Raw genomic sequence first — 15,466 nt, 5'->3', positions numbered from 1 at the left:
AAAGGCCCCCGTATAGCTTTAACAGACTGTTGGGGAAAATGCTGTGAGCGAGCACCTATGAAGGCCGGAACGGAAAACGAGGGGGTTGGTGACCAGCACCACGCGCGGCCGCCTTTGTCTCCCTAGGGGCGATGTTTACAGGCACCCATTTGAGGCTCAGTCGACCTAGGGGAGGCCCAGGACCGGTTCAAATATTTGTCGTCGATGTTGATCGTGAGCGGGAATAGAACTCGGTTCGCCGGGTTCGTAGCGCAGAGCGCTAACCGCTGCACCACCATTCCCCATACACAAGACAAAAGACGCGTGCACGTACACCCACCACCCACCACCACCGCAACTGCAACAGCAATCGCCACTGTATCACACAGCCCATCACCCCTCCCTCCAGGTGAGGGACGAGTCAACCCACAACCAGGATTTGAACTCGCAACCTACGGATTGCGAGCCATGCACTCCTGCCGCTGAGCCACCTGCCCGGTCACTCTCTCGGTACAGGCGAAGGTGCAACTCTGCAGTCGCTCGCTCGCTCGCTCCACTTCTGGCAGGAGGGCCTCCACTCGAGGGAGCTGAAGAGAGCTCCTCTAGAGGGCAATCAGCCGCTTAAATCCACACGAAGAGCACACCTGTGTCATAGGCTCTGCAAAGAGTCTTGATCACTCAAGCCAATAAAACCTACATGCCTAGGTCTCCGAATTGGAATTCAGCCAAATTCAGTTTAAAAACAAATTTCACGTGCTGATGTGTGCGTGTGTGTGGGTGCAGCAGTCATTGGCGCCCGGGACGAGACCTTCAACTCCCCCCACACATTGCATATCGCGGTTTAAACACGGGCGGCTGAAACCCGGATTCGAGCTCAGGATCTCTGCGACGCCGTCTCAGGGGTCGCTGACCTCTGAACGTCCCTGACTATATCAGGGACGTTCATGTGGCGGAGCCCAGTACTGTGTATCCAAATAATAATAATAACGATGTCAGTAACAGTCATACAATCTGTTGATTTTAACTGACTCAGAAGAATAATGATGATGGGGAGGATTGCTGCTGCTGGTAGTGATGCCGTGGTGCAGCTGTGGAGCGTGCAGGCGGTACAACTGCGTCGGTGCCCACTGGCCGGTGGGGCCCAGACAACGGGCTACGAAGAGCGTGGTAATTTACATGGAGGGGAAGGGGAGGCAATTGTAATCCCTTGCACCAGGCCCATTGACAACCACGCCAGGCCGCTACTGCTGATGTTATGCTGAACTTATTTCGCACCCTACGTAGCCAACCGTGCTAATCGCAGGTGATGATGTGGGAGGGGGTGAAGTGGACAGGATTGATGATGATGATGCGAGTTCCATCGGCAATGGATCGTCTATATGAGTGTGGTGTGTGCAGTGTCAGTACCGTCGTAGCGTGCTTGGCATCGGCTCTGGTAGAAGGACTTTAACGGGACATCCGACCCCACTCTCCCTTTCTTCATAGTCCCCCCTCACCTCCAATTCCCCCCTCCTCCTGTCCCGTGGGATCCAGTGCCGTTGCACCGCCTGCACACTCGATAGCAGCCACAACGCCACTGGTGTGTGTGTGTGTGAGAGAGTTTTCTTCCAGCTGCCTTCAATAATTTATAAGAAAGAATGTGGAGGGCACACAGGTGAAGAGGCGACTGCTGAGAGGGCCCGTGTAGAAGCTGCCTGCAATATTAATCTTGAGGAGGCTCTTGGCGATTGTGTGCTTGACTATGTGTATTCCCGTGTATGTGTGTCTATGTGTGTATGTGTTGGTGTGTGTGTTGATGTGTATGGGGAGCGGTAGTGTAGCGGTTAGCGCGCTGCGCTACGAACCCGGAGAGCCGATTTCGATTCCCTAGCACGGTCAAAAACCAGTGACGATTATCTGTATCAATCCTGGGCTTCCCCTAGGTCAACTCAGCATCAAATTAGTACCTGGTGCGGTGTGCAGTAAACATCGCCGCTGGGGAGACAAAGGCGGTCGGGCGTGGTGTTGGCCACCCACCCCCACGTGTGCCGTCCTGGCCTTTACAGGTGCTCGCTAACAGCACTTGCCCCAACAGTCCGTTAAGGCTATACAGGGGATCTTTGTCTTTTTTTAGTGTCGCGGTTAGCGCAATGCTCTACGAACCCGGCAACCTGAGTGCTGATTCCCGCTCACGGCCTGCATCGGTGACGAATATCTGAATCAATACTGGGCCTCCCCGAGGTCGACTCAGCCATATACAAGCACCTGGTGTGGTGCGTAAACATCAGCAGTGGGGAGACAAAGGCGCTCGGGCGTGGTGTTGGCGATCACCACCGCCTCGTGTGCCGTTCCGGCCTTCATAGATCCTCGCTTCGAGCACTTTCCCCAAAATGTATGTTCAGACGATACGGGGGGAATCTTTGTCTTGTCTTTGGAGTGGTGGGTCTCAGTTGACAGCACACTGCGCCACGAACCCAGTCACTTCTCTGTTCGATTGCCAGCAGCAGCGAAACTCGCGTGGGGTTATTGGGTGCCTTGGGCCGCCCCTGGTGACCAAAGCTACGATTTGGGGGGCTCCCTTGACAACAGCCATGAGATATGTTTTCAAAAACTGTGTGAAAGAATAGGACATTATTTTAAGCGCGGTTTACATTTTTTCAATTCATTAAAATGCTTTTACGTTACGTTCCACGTTTAATTATAATGCAATTATAGCGGTAACATTTGGCTTCCGTAAATTGCGCATCACACGTCTGTGTGTATGTTGTTGCTGTTCATATTCGTGAGCGTAACGACGATGCGATTAGGCAAGAGGAGCGGTGATATGTAATCGATTAGGCAAGAGGAGCGGTGATATGTAATTGCCTGGGTGCGACCGTGCGAGACAAATCGAATATTGGGGCCTCACCTGACCGATTGCCCGCACCCTCTGGGCTGATAATTAATTCATTGTAGTTACGACGCCACTGATTGCCAGTCACGGCTGGCATCAGTGACCAGTGATTCCTGAACTCAGCCTTTCACATGTAGGCCTACCTGATGCCGAGCGTAAACATCGGTCCGAGGGAGACAAAGGCGGCCGGGCGTGGTTCTGGCCACACACCTCGTTGCGCTGTACCGATCCATAATAGGTGCTCGCTTCCATTATTTGCCCCGACAGTCTGTTAAAGGCTCTTTTTTATTTGCACGTATGCATGATTGACGAACGTACCAAATCAATGTACGCTGTGTCGGGAATGCTGCGAGGCTGTTTGGCCATACTTCACCACATTGGTCAGTGCGGGCTGCGGTGGAGAGGATTCCCCCATGAACCGATTCAGGTATCGTTTGCCCAATGCACTGATGATAACCGCGCATTGGCCCGGGTATCGAACTCCACTCCACCAACCCACGTTGCGTGGCTTGCTCGTCGAAAACGCGTGACCCGATCAACGTGTCAACGCGTGTAAGCAGCTCTCTGGACGCCACGCGATTGTAGTTCACAAGGAGATTGCGTTAAGTGCCCGACCTGCTAATCGGCTTGGGAGCTGAAGTTTTGTGTCTCGGCGCAAATGCACGTCGCGTCCTAAATGTATATTGGAGTTCTTGAAGAAACCTTAAGGGATATTGCGAACCCAATTACTCGGCACGCACAGACAGTGGGGGGGATGGTCCCCGGTTGCTTACAGAGACGCTGAGCCTGCCACTGCTGGGCACCTGGGTTCGAATCCACTTCAACCAGCGAATGCACACGAATCCATAATTAATCTGACGGTCGCAAGTTTCAAGTTTAATTTATTTAGGTATAGCTCTGTGAGCCATGCGGCTCTTGAGTGGGTGCAACCGCAACAAACAAAATATGAACAGAGAAACATCTTAAAGCGACGACGCGCAACAGAAACATCCTGGACCAGAGGGCGGCTTGCGCAGGCCTTCATCCAGCAGTTGATTGATCATAGAATTCCAGGACTTAGAATTTGAAAAATATATATAAATACATGAGTTGGACATTCATGTGATGAGTGCGTGCATAAGTGAAGTGCCCCTCTCCTCGTGCGTGAATAAGAGGTCACTTGAAAGCGATCTCACGACAGTAGTTCTGTGATATCTCCTTGCGCGGGCCGTTCTCTAACAGAGGGTGATGCAGTGCGTGAAGGAGGAGGAGGCAGAGAGAGTAAACACCGATAATCTGAACCCACCGAGCGTGCTAAAGGTGCGTCTCGCAGTTAATGCAGAGTGCTTTCATAATCCTCTTATTCTCGTTCAGGTCTTTCGTTTTTGGTTGTTAGATATAGACAATTCGATATATAGTGAGTGAATTTAATCCAGTCAAGCCTCACCGAGTCGCATGGCTCTTTCCGAAGGGTCCCGCGTCGGGAAATTTGGCCAATTCAACGTGAAGGAAAATCTGAGAACACTGAGAAAAATGCACTCGAGGGGACAACACTCAAAGAGCTCAGTTTAACACGTAGGCTTTCGCGACCAATATTATTCATAATAAAGGTTTTTGGGTTAGATCGCGTTTATTTATAAATGTGTCGTAACCCTCCACCACCCGACACGGCCAATCAGCAAAAAAAAGTGTCACGTTGACAAAAGACAAATAATTCACTACTTTAGCCCACCGGTGTGTTGAAGAGTGAATCTACATTTACAGTTTGAGTACGACGTTTCGCTGGTAAATACATCCAGCATCATCGGGCAATTCGCCAGAATGGTAAAGCCCTTGCTTGCTCCCGGTTTTATATAGAGCAGCAGGGTGACGTCATCACTTAACTCATATCAGGTGCAGTGATTAGAGGCGGAGGGGGGGGTATTGTAATAATATAATCGATTAGTAATCAGTCATTGGTTATGATTAGTAATGAGTTGTAGATTAGTAATTCTTTAAATCAAAATATAATGTGTATTATTTAATAATACGCTTCCAGGCCGCACTAAGCCGGTAGCTGTCAGAGCGATTAAAGTTATTCTTGTTCCTCTCAATTTCAATGGATTCTCTAATTAGTCTTTGCCAGTAATAATTAGTTTTACACACCACTGCAACATTGTCAAAATCAATTGAGTGTCCTTGTTGATCGCGTTTATTTATAAATAAACGCGATCTAACCCAAAAACCTTTATTATGACTCAAAGAGCTCCACAATACAGATATGTTGACGAACCCGCTTGCTGCACTGCCATCTCCTGGCCACCTCGCAGCCCAGCGGGTTCAGGATGTTTCAGATATCTGCGGGATGCACCAACCTTCACTTCCAAAGCAGTGGAAATTGGAGCGCGTTTTATTTTTCCTCTAACCGGCCAGGTGGTGGTGGCCGCTACTGTGCAACGTTGCCTGGAATCCAGCACTGTGGAGGCAGCGAGGGTTGGTGGATGATCGCACAGATATTGTGAAACATCCTTCCTTCCTGTGGGTGTCGATGAGGTGCCATTCCCTGGCTCTGCCAGGATGATACAGTTCAGCAAAATGTGGATTCCATCTGTCCCATCTGCATGGGATGGCGTGTTAAGCCTCCTCACACGCGTGAGTTTTCTCTAGGTGCTCCAGGTACATCCCACAAATAAGCACTCAGTAATTGGCAGATAACACTATTATTATTATCATAGGCGGAGTTTGACTTCTATATTAGAGGGGGGGGGGACAGGGGGTTCGCTTTGTCCCTCGCATTAGGAATCGCAGGTGCATATAATTTATTTATTTTTCAGCTTAATTGTAAACTACTGAAAAGTAATTTATAAAGGTGTCCCGTTTGGAGGGGGGGGGGCGTTGCCTTCCCGTGCCCCCCCCCCCCCGCTCATGATTATTATTACTTTATTGTGGGTTTAGATCGTGGAGGTATAATGTAAATGTTTTAACTAGAACCCCCCCAACACTCGACAGAGCCAATCAAATCAAGTTGTCACGTGATGGGCAAAGATGGCAATCGATGTGGTTGGTCAGCAAAACCGGAGGTGGAATGTTCACGCACTGTATGTTGAAAAGCTCTGCTGTCGTGGAGAGAGCGGAACCTTTGTTAAATACCTGATGATGGTGATGTGATCTCCAGCGAAACGTCGAACATAAATTGTAACAAAATTTGCTTGGTTTTCAACGTAACCGGTTTTGCTGATGAACAAAATCGATTTCCATATTTGCCCGTCACGTGACAACTTGATTTTACTGGCTCTGTCGGTTGGTGGAGGGTTATAGTTAAACCATTTACACGACACCTCCACGATCTAACCCAACGTAAACTCGTTATGAATAATAATGAATAATCAGAGGTCCCATGATATACCTGCTCATCCCCAAGCTATAAATGATCTGTACTTACTGTTCGCCTGTTGGCGTTGTTCTCTGGCCTGACACTGGTGGGAATAGGACATAAAGATGGCTGTCCCTGGTGCAGGCCAATCAGTTTCAAAGACAATGCATATATTAGTATTATCAGAGCATGTTTGTTTTGCATGTTCACCACAAGCACTTGTGGTTAACGCAGACTTTAATCCTAGCGAAAGGTTGCTATTATGGCGTTTGAACATCTTAACGCAACTGTTTTATTGCCAACAAGGGTAAAACATTCTTAATTTTTCATACGTCGATACTGGAACTAAAAGTTCCATGATATGAATAATCATATTGGCCGCGAAAGCTTACGGATTCAACAAACCAATATACAGAGGACCGCAGAGCTTGGGGGGGGGGGAGGAAATGCTGCAATGGCTCACTGCGTTGGACCTTGGCTCGCGCCTCTGAGTCGTTCGCTGTCTTTGAGAGGGAGCGACTACTGTGGGCAGTGGCACGTAGCGAGTTGACATTATTATTGCTATTAACGCCAGGAAAACCCAGGGGTGTTCGTCTAAAAATGCCACATCCTGCCGATGAACCTCAGATAATACGTTGAGCCGTCCAAGGGTTGCCGCTTAAACAAATGTTTCGGGAAAACAAGCCCCGTCGACTTAAATGCTTATTTTGTTTGCTAATCATCGCAGCCCTGTCTATTGCTTTTGCAACTACTCCCAGGACTGTTGGGAACGCACCACCAACCATGTAATACAGTACATGTTAACTGCACCATAATGACTGTGATAGGTTTCCCATGTCCGATAATTAGGACAAATTTAATCTGAGGAACCTCCAAACACTAACAAACACAAATATCCCCGTGTAGCCCGCACAGATTGTTGGGGTATGTGCTGTTCGCGAGTAGCTCGCCTATGAAGAGGTGGGAGGCCAACACGACGCCCAACCGCCGTTGTCTCCCCAATGTTGATGTTTACACACAGCACCTGGCACTCATTTAAGGTTGAGTCGACCTAAGCCAGACCAAGGTCCGGTTTATGAATTCGTTACCGCTTTTGGCCGTGAGTGGGGATCGAACTCGGGTTGTCGGATTCATAGCGCAGCCCACTAACCAACTGCACTATCTCTTCCCAGACGCACATTCATTCATACTACACATGACATCGGCTGTTTGGGCAAGTGCTGCTGGCAAACACCTACGAAGGCTGGTACGGTGCACGAAGGGCGAGTTAGCAGTGGTCAACATCGCGTCCGGCCGCCGTTGTCTCCCCCACTGTTGAATCTATCAACGTAGACTCCGGTACGTTCAAGGTGACGATGGTTAAACGCTGCACCAGGAACTAATTCCAGTCTGAGGTGACAGTGTGGTGCGACGACAGCGAAGCCGCTCCGTAGTGGCCGTGCCTGCGGCGGGGGTGCTGCAGCAGAGAAGCCACCCGGCTTCCTGTCACAGCACTTCCCCCACCACCCCCCACATGAACGCACACATGCACTCACGTAGGGCCTCGTGGGGGGGGGGGGTCACCTGCCCCTGAGTTTTTACCCGAGGGCCCCCCTCGTGGGGGTGCTCCACGGTTTCTCAGGGCCAGGGAATTGGCAGAACCCCCCCAGGCCGAATGACACTGCGGCGCCGTGGATTAACTTAAAATTGTATGGCCACGGCGAACTCACTGAGAACCGCAATGAGGAAACAGCCAAGGCACACGCGGATCGGCAAGCAGGAGGGGGGTGGGGCGGTACAAGAGGATGCCGTGCACTTGGTTAAACAATGGAGGGGAGGGGCCCTCGCCTTCGCACGATGTATGCAGTGACCCTGAACTTGCACACGTTGGGTAAATGATGAGGGGCGGGCGTCGGAGAGGGGGATAATCCGATTGGCCAAGAGCGGGAAATTCGAGGCTCCGGATTGGACGAGAGGCCAGCGGGTTCGCGGCACGTTAGCTTTGAAGTAGTGGGATAAAAAGGGACGAAAATCAGGAGCAAGCTCTCTTTGTGTTCAGGGTCTTCTGGAGTGAGGTACCACGGAGTCATCGTCCCCTCCTACTCGCACGTCCGTGAGGCGGGTCGCAGAGCAGCCAGGTCCAGTTCCCAGCCAAAGCTACATGCAGCCTCGCCTCTCTGCGACTTCCTACACCTCGAGAGCGGATTGTAAGTACGGAGGAGAGAGGTAAAGCCGAGGGGGGAATATCCGTTAAGGAGAGTGAGTATCGAGAGACCAGGCAAATTGGGTCCTAGACCGACGGAAGATAGGTTAGACCTGCCTTGCTGACCCACACTGACATGGGTAGATTAAACTTCATTAAACGGAGAATAAATCGCCAGTAGACATTAAACCTTGTCGTGTTGTTTCTGCGAGTACGGAGAGGGGTGCACGGTGTTGTGAGCCTGCTCGCTGTGGTTTCTTGCGTTTTCGCACGAGCGTATATATTTTTCCCGCGCGTGCGCGCTCGCCTTGGACGTTAGCTTGTGAGCCTGCGCGTTGTGGTGTCCCGTGTATTCTGCCCACGTGGGTACTCTCGCCACTGCGCAGCTCGTGGTTGACGTGTACAAGAAGGGCACAGTGATGTATTTGCAAGGTGGTTAGTACAGCTGTTTAAATCATGCCACGAGGGGCAGCCGTGAGGGGGGGAGAGTCGGAGAACGGGTCACAGGAGAACGGGGAGACGGGGGGCAGTCTCCCCGACAACCGCAGAGGAGACCCACGACTGCTCTATGTCTACCGCGGCGAGGGATTGAACTCAGAAGAGTAGCGTTGGATACATTCGTATTTGCGAATGTGATTTGTTCAATTTGATTCTCATTTGAATGTGCAATTTTATTGAGGGCGGCGGCTGTGTGTTGTCTCGGTGTGTTCTGGGACTGTTTTTGTTGTTGTTGTTGTAGTTTTTCTGCCTTTCCCAAGCTTGGGAATTTACGTACGAATGCAATTTGACATATATACTTGTTTTATTGAAGGGACGCCACGGTGGTGAGATGTTCTCTTCCTCGCCTGGTATGCAGGAGGTCGGGGGTCCGATCTCGACCCTGACGCCTGCTGCTATATATTTGGAGTTTTCATGTCTCTCTCCCCGTGGTCGCGTGGATTTTTTCCTTTGGGTCGTCCGGATTTTCTCTCCACATTTAGAAGCATGCCGTTTAGATTATTTTGCGACTATAAATATCCGTTGTGTCCAGATTTCTTGTGAAAAGGAAGCTAATAGCTCAGTGGGCTTTACCTAGTAAGATAAAAATAGGTTTGTTTTATTTATATATTTTTTGTAAAGTAATCTGTTTAGCTTTCCTATATTGTAGACTCCTATTGTTTTTGTAGTTTGTTGTTGTAACGTTGTGATCCGCTCCTACTGGACATCTGTGAAAGAGAGCTTTATAGCTCATCGGATTCCTCCAGTACAAATACATATTCTGATTCTGAGGTTTGCTTGCGCAGTGTACCTACCACTGCGCCAGCACTTGCTCTCCTGGATAAATAAACAAAAAGATGTTTATAATTCATAATAAAGGTTTTTGGGTTAGATCGCGTTATTTATAAATGTGTCGTAACCCTCCACCACCCGACACGGCCCAGCAGCAAAAAAGTGTCACGTTGACAAAAGACAAATAGTTCACTACTTTAGCCCACCGGTGTGTTGATGAGTGAATCCACAACATTTACAGTTTGAGTACGACGTTTCGCTGGTAATTACATCCAGCATTATTGGGCAATTCGCCAGAATGGTAAAGCCCTCACTTGCTCCCGGTCTTAAATAGAGGGTTACGACGAAAGCCTACGTGTTAAACAAACAGATGTTTGTTTCTAATGAGCAATAGCCCAGTGAAAGTTATCTCATATTAATACCATTTTAATGTTTTTTTCCCAAAAGAATGCATTACACATGTGTAGTGGGTTCTCGTGAGAGACACCCTTGACTTTGGTTGCAACACGTTTATTCTATGACGACAACGGGGTAACTACATAAACGTAACAACGGGATAACTATATAGCGGTAACCACCACAGGGTACATAACCGGGTCAGGTCAGTTAACGCACTGCCTGACTCACGATGCCGAACGTGAAGACCTAAGAGCGAAGACCGAAAAGATGTAACATGTCGGGTTACATTCTAGTAGACAGCCCGGATCGGACCTCGGGACCTCCCTTTTATGCCCCTCAGCGTGGGCCGGCTCCGCCTCGGCCACGCCCCCTTCTAGAACTCCCTAGAAGACTCAGGGCCTTACATCACGTGCCCCTTCTGTCACCATTGGCCCACATACTTACCCTGTCCTGCCACGTGCCCTTGCCAGCCAATCGGGCTGCTACGTCCTCTCATGCTCTCTCTCTCTGCCCGCCGCTAGAACCGTGCTCCTTAGGGACCATTTACCATGGCATGGCACACCCTGCTGGCAGAGAGGGCTACTCACACTCCAGTTCTCCTCTACAACTGGCGCTGTGCGCCCTAGTGACTCAATAGACGTCACTCCACGTGCATTTATTCACGTTGAGCGCGCGGCTGTGTGTGCGTACGAGTCTGTGCGTTTGCGTGCACGAACGTCTGTCTGTCTGCTTGTGTCTTTGTGGAGTTTTCAAGCTGTTTGTCTGAATGTCTTGATGGGTCCCCGCTCGCAGCACTTGCGTGAACCAGCCTCTTCATACGATACGCGGGATCTTCGTCTCGTCCCGCGTTTATGGGTTCCTTTACGGTGTGTGTACTGTGTGATTTATATTCTTGGTTCTTTCGGTAAAGTCACGTGATTTATGTTTGCGGGCCTGTGTTTTTCTTGCTCGTGTATCCGTTTTGCATGTACCCGATGTGTGTCAGCACGTGTGGTACTGTCCGTGTGTGCGGGGGAGCGGTGGCGCAGGAGTTGGCGCGCTAGGCTACGAACCCGGCCACGGGAGTTCGATTACCGCTCACGGCCAACATCGGTGATAATCTGAACCAGTTTTGAACCTCCCCTAGGCCGACTCAGCCATGCATGAGCACTTGATACTGGGGAGACAAAGGCGGCCGGGCGCGGCGCTGTCCACCCAACCGCCGCCTCGTGTGCCGTGCCGGTTTTCATAGGGTGCTCGCTAACAGCACTTGCCCCGACAGTGTTAAAGACTATACGGGTGACATTTGTCATTGTATAATGAGCACACGACTCCACATTTCACAAACACAGTCGGTGGATATGCCTTTGTATGCAGTCAAAACCAAAGACATATCCCCCGTATAGCCTGCAACAGACTGTAGGGGCAAGTGCTGTTCGCGAGTGGCACCCTATGAAGGCCGGCACGGCACACGAGGTCGGTGTGTGGCCAACGCCACGCCCGCCCGCCTTTGTCTGCCTCGTGGCGATGTTTATTACACACGGCACCAGGTACTTATTTGAGGCTGAGTCGACCTAGGGGAGGCCCAGGACCGGTTCAGACAATCGCAATCACTGGTGCTGGACGTGAACTCCCACTCGGGTTCGTGGCGCAGCGCACTAAGACAAAGTCCAGGCAGGCAGGCGCGCACACACTCACACACTTCATACATGTACGTAGAACATTTCGCTAATTCATTCACTCCACCGCTACTGGACGAAACAAATTTATTTATTTTTAAAGTCCAAAATAAACGGAAATGGTCGGAATTCCCCAATACTTTTGGCCTCAACCAGAGCCTCTTGCTCCCCTCCCCCGCCCGGCCGCGATGCACCCCCAACCCCTTCCTCTGCTCGGGGTTCCCAAGTCTTGGTGGATGTTGGCCAGACCCGCACATGTGGTGAGGATCATTGATTGTGGAGGGGGTGAGTAAGGAGGTAGGGCTCGAGTTCCTTTTTGGGTCGAGATGTGTCGACGTGTGTGTACGTGTGAGCGTGTGGTTGTGTGTGTGTACGTAGGCGTGTGCGTGGGTGCGTGTCTGCGTGGGTGTGTGTGTGTTTGAGTGTATGTATGGTTGTGTGTGTGTTTGTGTGTGGGCTAAAGCACAGTAAGTTTGCACAGTAGCGGGCACAGGTGGTGCATCAGCCAGTCATCTCAGTCATCTCAGTCAGTCGACCCGTGGCACCTGGGTCTGCCCCGTGACCTCCTGCCAGCGGGCGTTCGACACTTCACGCGGCCTCAAGGTGCACATGGCCTGGCACAAGCGTCGTGGTGACGTCACCGCCACTTAGTGGCGAATGGCTGTTGTTGCGTGGGCGTGCGTGTGTACGTGGGTGTGCGTCAGTATGTGAGTGTGTACGTGGGTGTGTGCGTGGAGGTATGCGAATGGATGGATGAAGCATCTGTGGGTGAGTATTGTATGACGATCATCTGAACCGGTCCTGGGCCTCCCCTAGGTCGACTCAGCCTCAAATGAGTACCTGCTGCGTTGTGCAAGCATCGCCACTAGGGAGACAAAGGCGGCCGGGCGTGGTGCTGGCGTGGTCCTGCTGTTCTTGCTAACAGCACTTGCCCCAAAAGTCCATTACGGCTATACGGGGGATGGTTGTATTCGCACCGTACGTAATCGGAAGTGTAGGTATGATGATGATGAGTGGTGACACAGTGGTTGAAACCCAGCTACCTCAGTGCGACTGTTGACCCCGTGACGCACGAGAGACAGTGGCAATGTGTATGCAAACCTTTTCGCGACAATCCCTTAGGTCTACTCAGCCTTAAATGAGCACCCTTTTTTCCCCCACATCAACATGGGACCGGCGAGGTCCTGGTCACCTCGCCCCATTCGTTGGCGGGGGCCAGCGATGGCAATTCCACACGCCTATGACGGGAGCCGGGACATCCTTGGGGCTCGCGTCCAGCCGGGAATGCACGGTGGTTGATGAGGTTGTATCGAGTTTCGCGGTAGCGCAGTAGACTCGGTGTAATGCATGCGGGTCTGCTTACACACGCACCCCCACCCCTCCCCATTGTTAATTCAGTGCATGGAAAGCGCGTAAAATACACAGTGACTGTGTTACATCGTCATTATTATCGTCACCATAGCCATCGTCATACGCCGTCAACCGTTCATAAGCCATCAACATCGTTCACTCAAAACACACATCATCATCATCAACCTGACGACCTCTTCAATCCCGCACGCGTGTCCCGCTCACCACAACCTCCTTCCTCCCCCCCCACAAACCATTCCGAGCTTGCAAATTGATGTTATCCTCCCGTGCCATAAAATCCCGAGAGCAGCGGTTCCCATCCCTGTGGTCCGCGGAACTCCAGGTGGTCCGTGAGGTTACTACTCCGGGGGGGGGGGGGGGGGGGAGGGGGGTGCGATATCGTGGTAAATAAATGACAACAATAACATCCACACAATTTCATATAACCGGGAGCGTGCGGTGGTCCGCAATATTAAAAGTGGCCCCGCACACTCGAAAATGTTGTCAACCACTGCCCCTGGAGCAGTGGACTTCGTTGTAAAGACCCGCGGCGCCACTGGAGGCCCCTGGTGACCTTTAGTGCGGCCCCTGGTGACCTTTAGTGCGGCCCCTGGTGACCTTCAGTGCGGCCCCTGGTGACCTTTAGTGCGGCCCCTGGTGACCTTCAGTGCGGCCCCTGGTGACCTTTAGTGCGGCCCCTGGTGACCTTTAGTGCGGCCCCTTGTGACCTTTAGTGCGGCCCCTGGTGACCTTTAGTGCGGCCCCTTGTGACCTTTAGTGCGGCCCCTGACGTGCGGCGGTGCAAGCCCACGACACATTAGACGAAATGTGAAAACATCACCCCCCCCCCATCGACATCATCACCGCGCTGACGAACCCCCCAAGTGGTTAAAATATGTGGCGGCCCTCAACACTGATGATGTTTTATCGGCGAAAGTGTGGCGGCCCCCCCCACCCCCTCTGAAAATGAGTGAAGAACACTGGCCTAGAGCGTTCCCGCAATTTCTCCACAAACGGCACAACAATTATCAAATGTTCTGAAACTCTACTTGCACGTTGCGGTGAGCACCTCCAGGAATGAGTGTGACCAGATTGGGGGGCTGGCACCCCCCTCTCCCCATCGTCCCCCACAACACGACATGGCGATGTCTTCTCAACCACCCCCCTGCCCCCACTCGGCTTCGTCATCTGTAAAAATAAAGAGCTTCATAGCTCATCGGATTCTTTCAATCTAAATGAAGAATCTGATAAATTCACGATAATAACATCCCAGTGTCACGTTTTTAATGATCATGTTGCGTTGGTTGTACTGTAACGTCTATGCTCCTCGCGGTGTAGAGCGTTTCTGCTAATTCCTCCAGTACACATACATATTCTGATTCGGATCAAATGCTCCACGCCGAGCCTCATCAACCCTCCCTGAGCAGCGCACGGTGGCGTGGGGCAGGCCGTCATCCAGCAGTGGAGTGACGCAAGGGGCTGCCGCGCGGCACGAATTCCAAACCCAGGCAGCTGCCGCTCCCTCCAACCCAAGAAGGCGCCCTTCATTTAACCACCCCAGGTCTTCTCAGGCGCGCGCTGCCATCTCGCACAATCGTGAGCCACCAGGTGACTCTCCCACCCTCCTCTTACTCCCCCTCCGGCTTCCTGTGTGGGCGCGGTGCTGACCTGTCGAGGGCGACCTGTCCGTCTCGACACCGTCGGCGTTCTTTTGTGCAATCTCTCCAAATAGCCAAACTCGCCAGAGCGCCGTCATCTGCAGTCTGATTATGTACGCGTCTCTTTGAAAGTAACGTGCAACTCAACCCTGTGGTTCACATCTCAAAATTAAAAAAAAATATCATATCCGGCTTAGTGGTTGTCGTATGGACAAACCGTTCCCTTTCCCCGCCACGAGAATGTGGAATGTCCACCACATGGCTCAGGGCTCACAAATCGGAGAGATTAGCGCAGCCGAACGTTTGCACCCAAGTGGTGGAGACTTCAAAGAAAGCAGAGAAGCGTTGTTGAGGAATCGATTGGAGGCCATCACTGCCCCCTGGTGGCCTTCATTGCGAATCGCTTTCCAAGTTCTAGTTCGCTTGGCTTGTCCGAGCAAATGCTTGGCTGAATAATATTGGGTCTGGAAAAACAATAGGCTGATGGACAAGTATATACTCTATGCGCATTTCTATGTGGAGAGTGACAAAAATAATAGTGATGATAATGTTTGCTTTGATCCACAATCATGTTTATTCTTCTTTTGTATGGCTGATGTAGATGGCAGAGCAACAGGAGGGGGTGTTGCTACTGAGTGGAATCCCAATCGGGTAGTTTTCAGTGTCATTCATCAGCATTTGGGATGTTTGGCCAATAAGAGTTAGAGTGCATGCGTTTTTTTTAATCTGTGATAGGGAACCGAATAAACCTGAGGAAACCCCACGCAG

Source organism: Petromyzon marinus, chromosome 3, assembly GCF_048934315.1.
Source record: "Petromyzon marinus isolate PM22_M1 ecotype Great Lakes invasive population chromosome 3, UKy_Petmar_22M1.pri1.0, whole genome shotgun sequence".
Taxonomy (NCBI): domain Eukaryota; kingdom Metazoa; phylum Chordata; class Hyperoartia; order Petromyzontiformes; family Petromyzontidae; genus Petromyzon; species Petromyzon marinus.
This window is presented reverse-complemented; position numbering follows the sequence as displayed.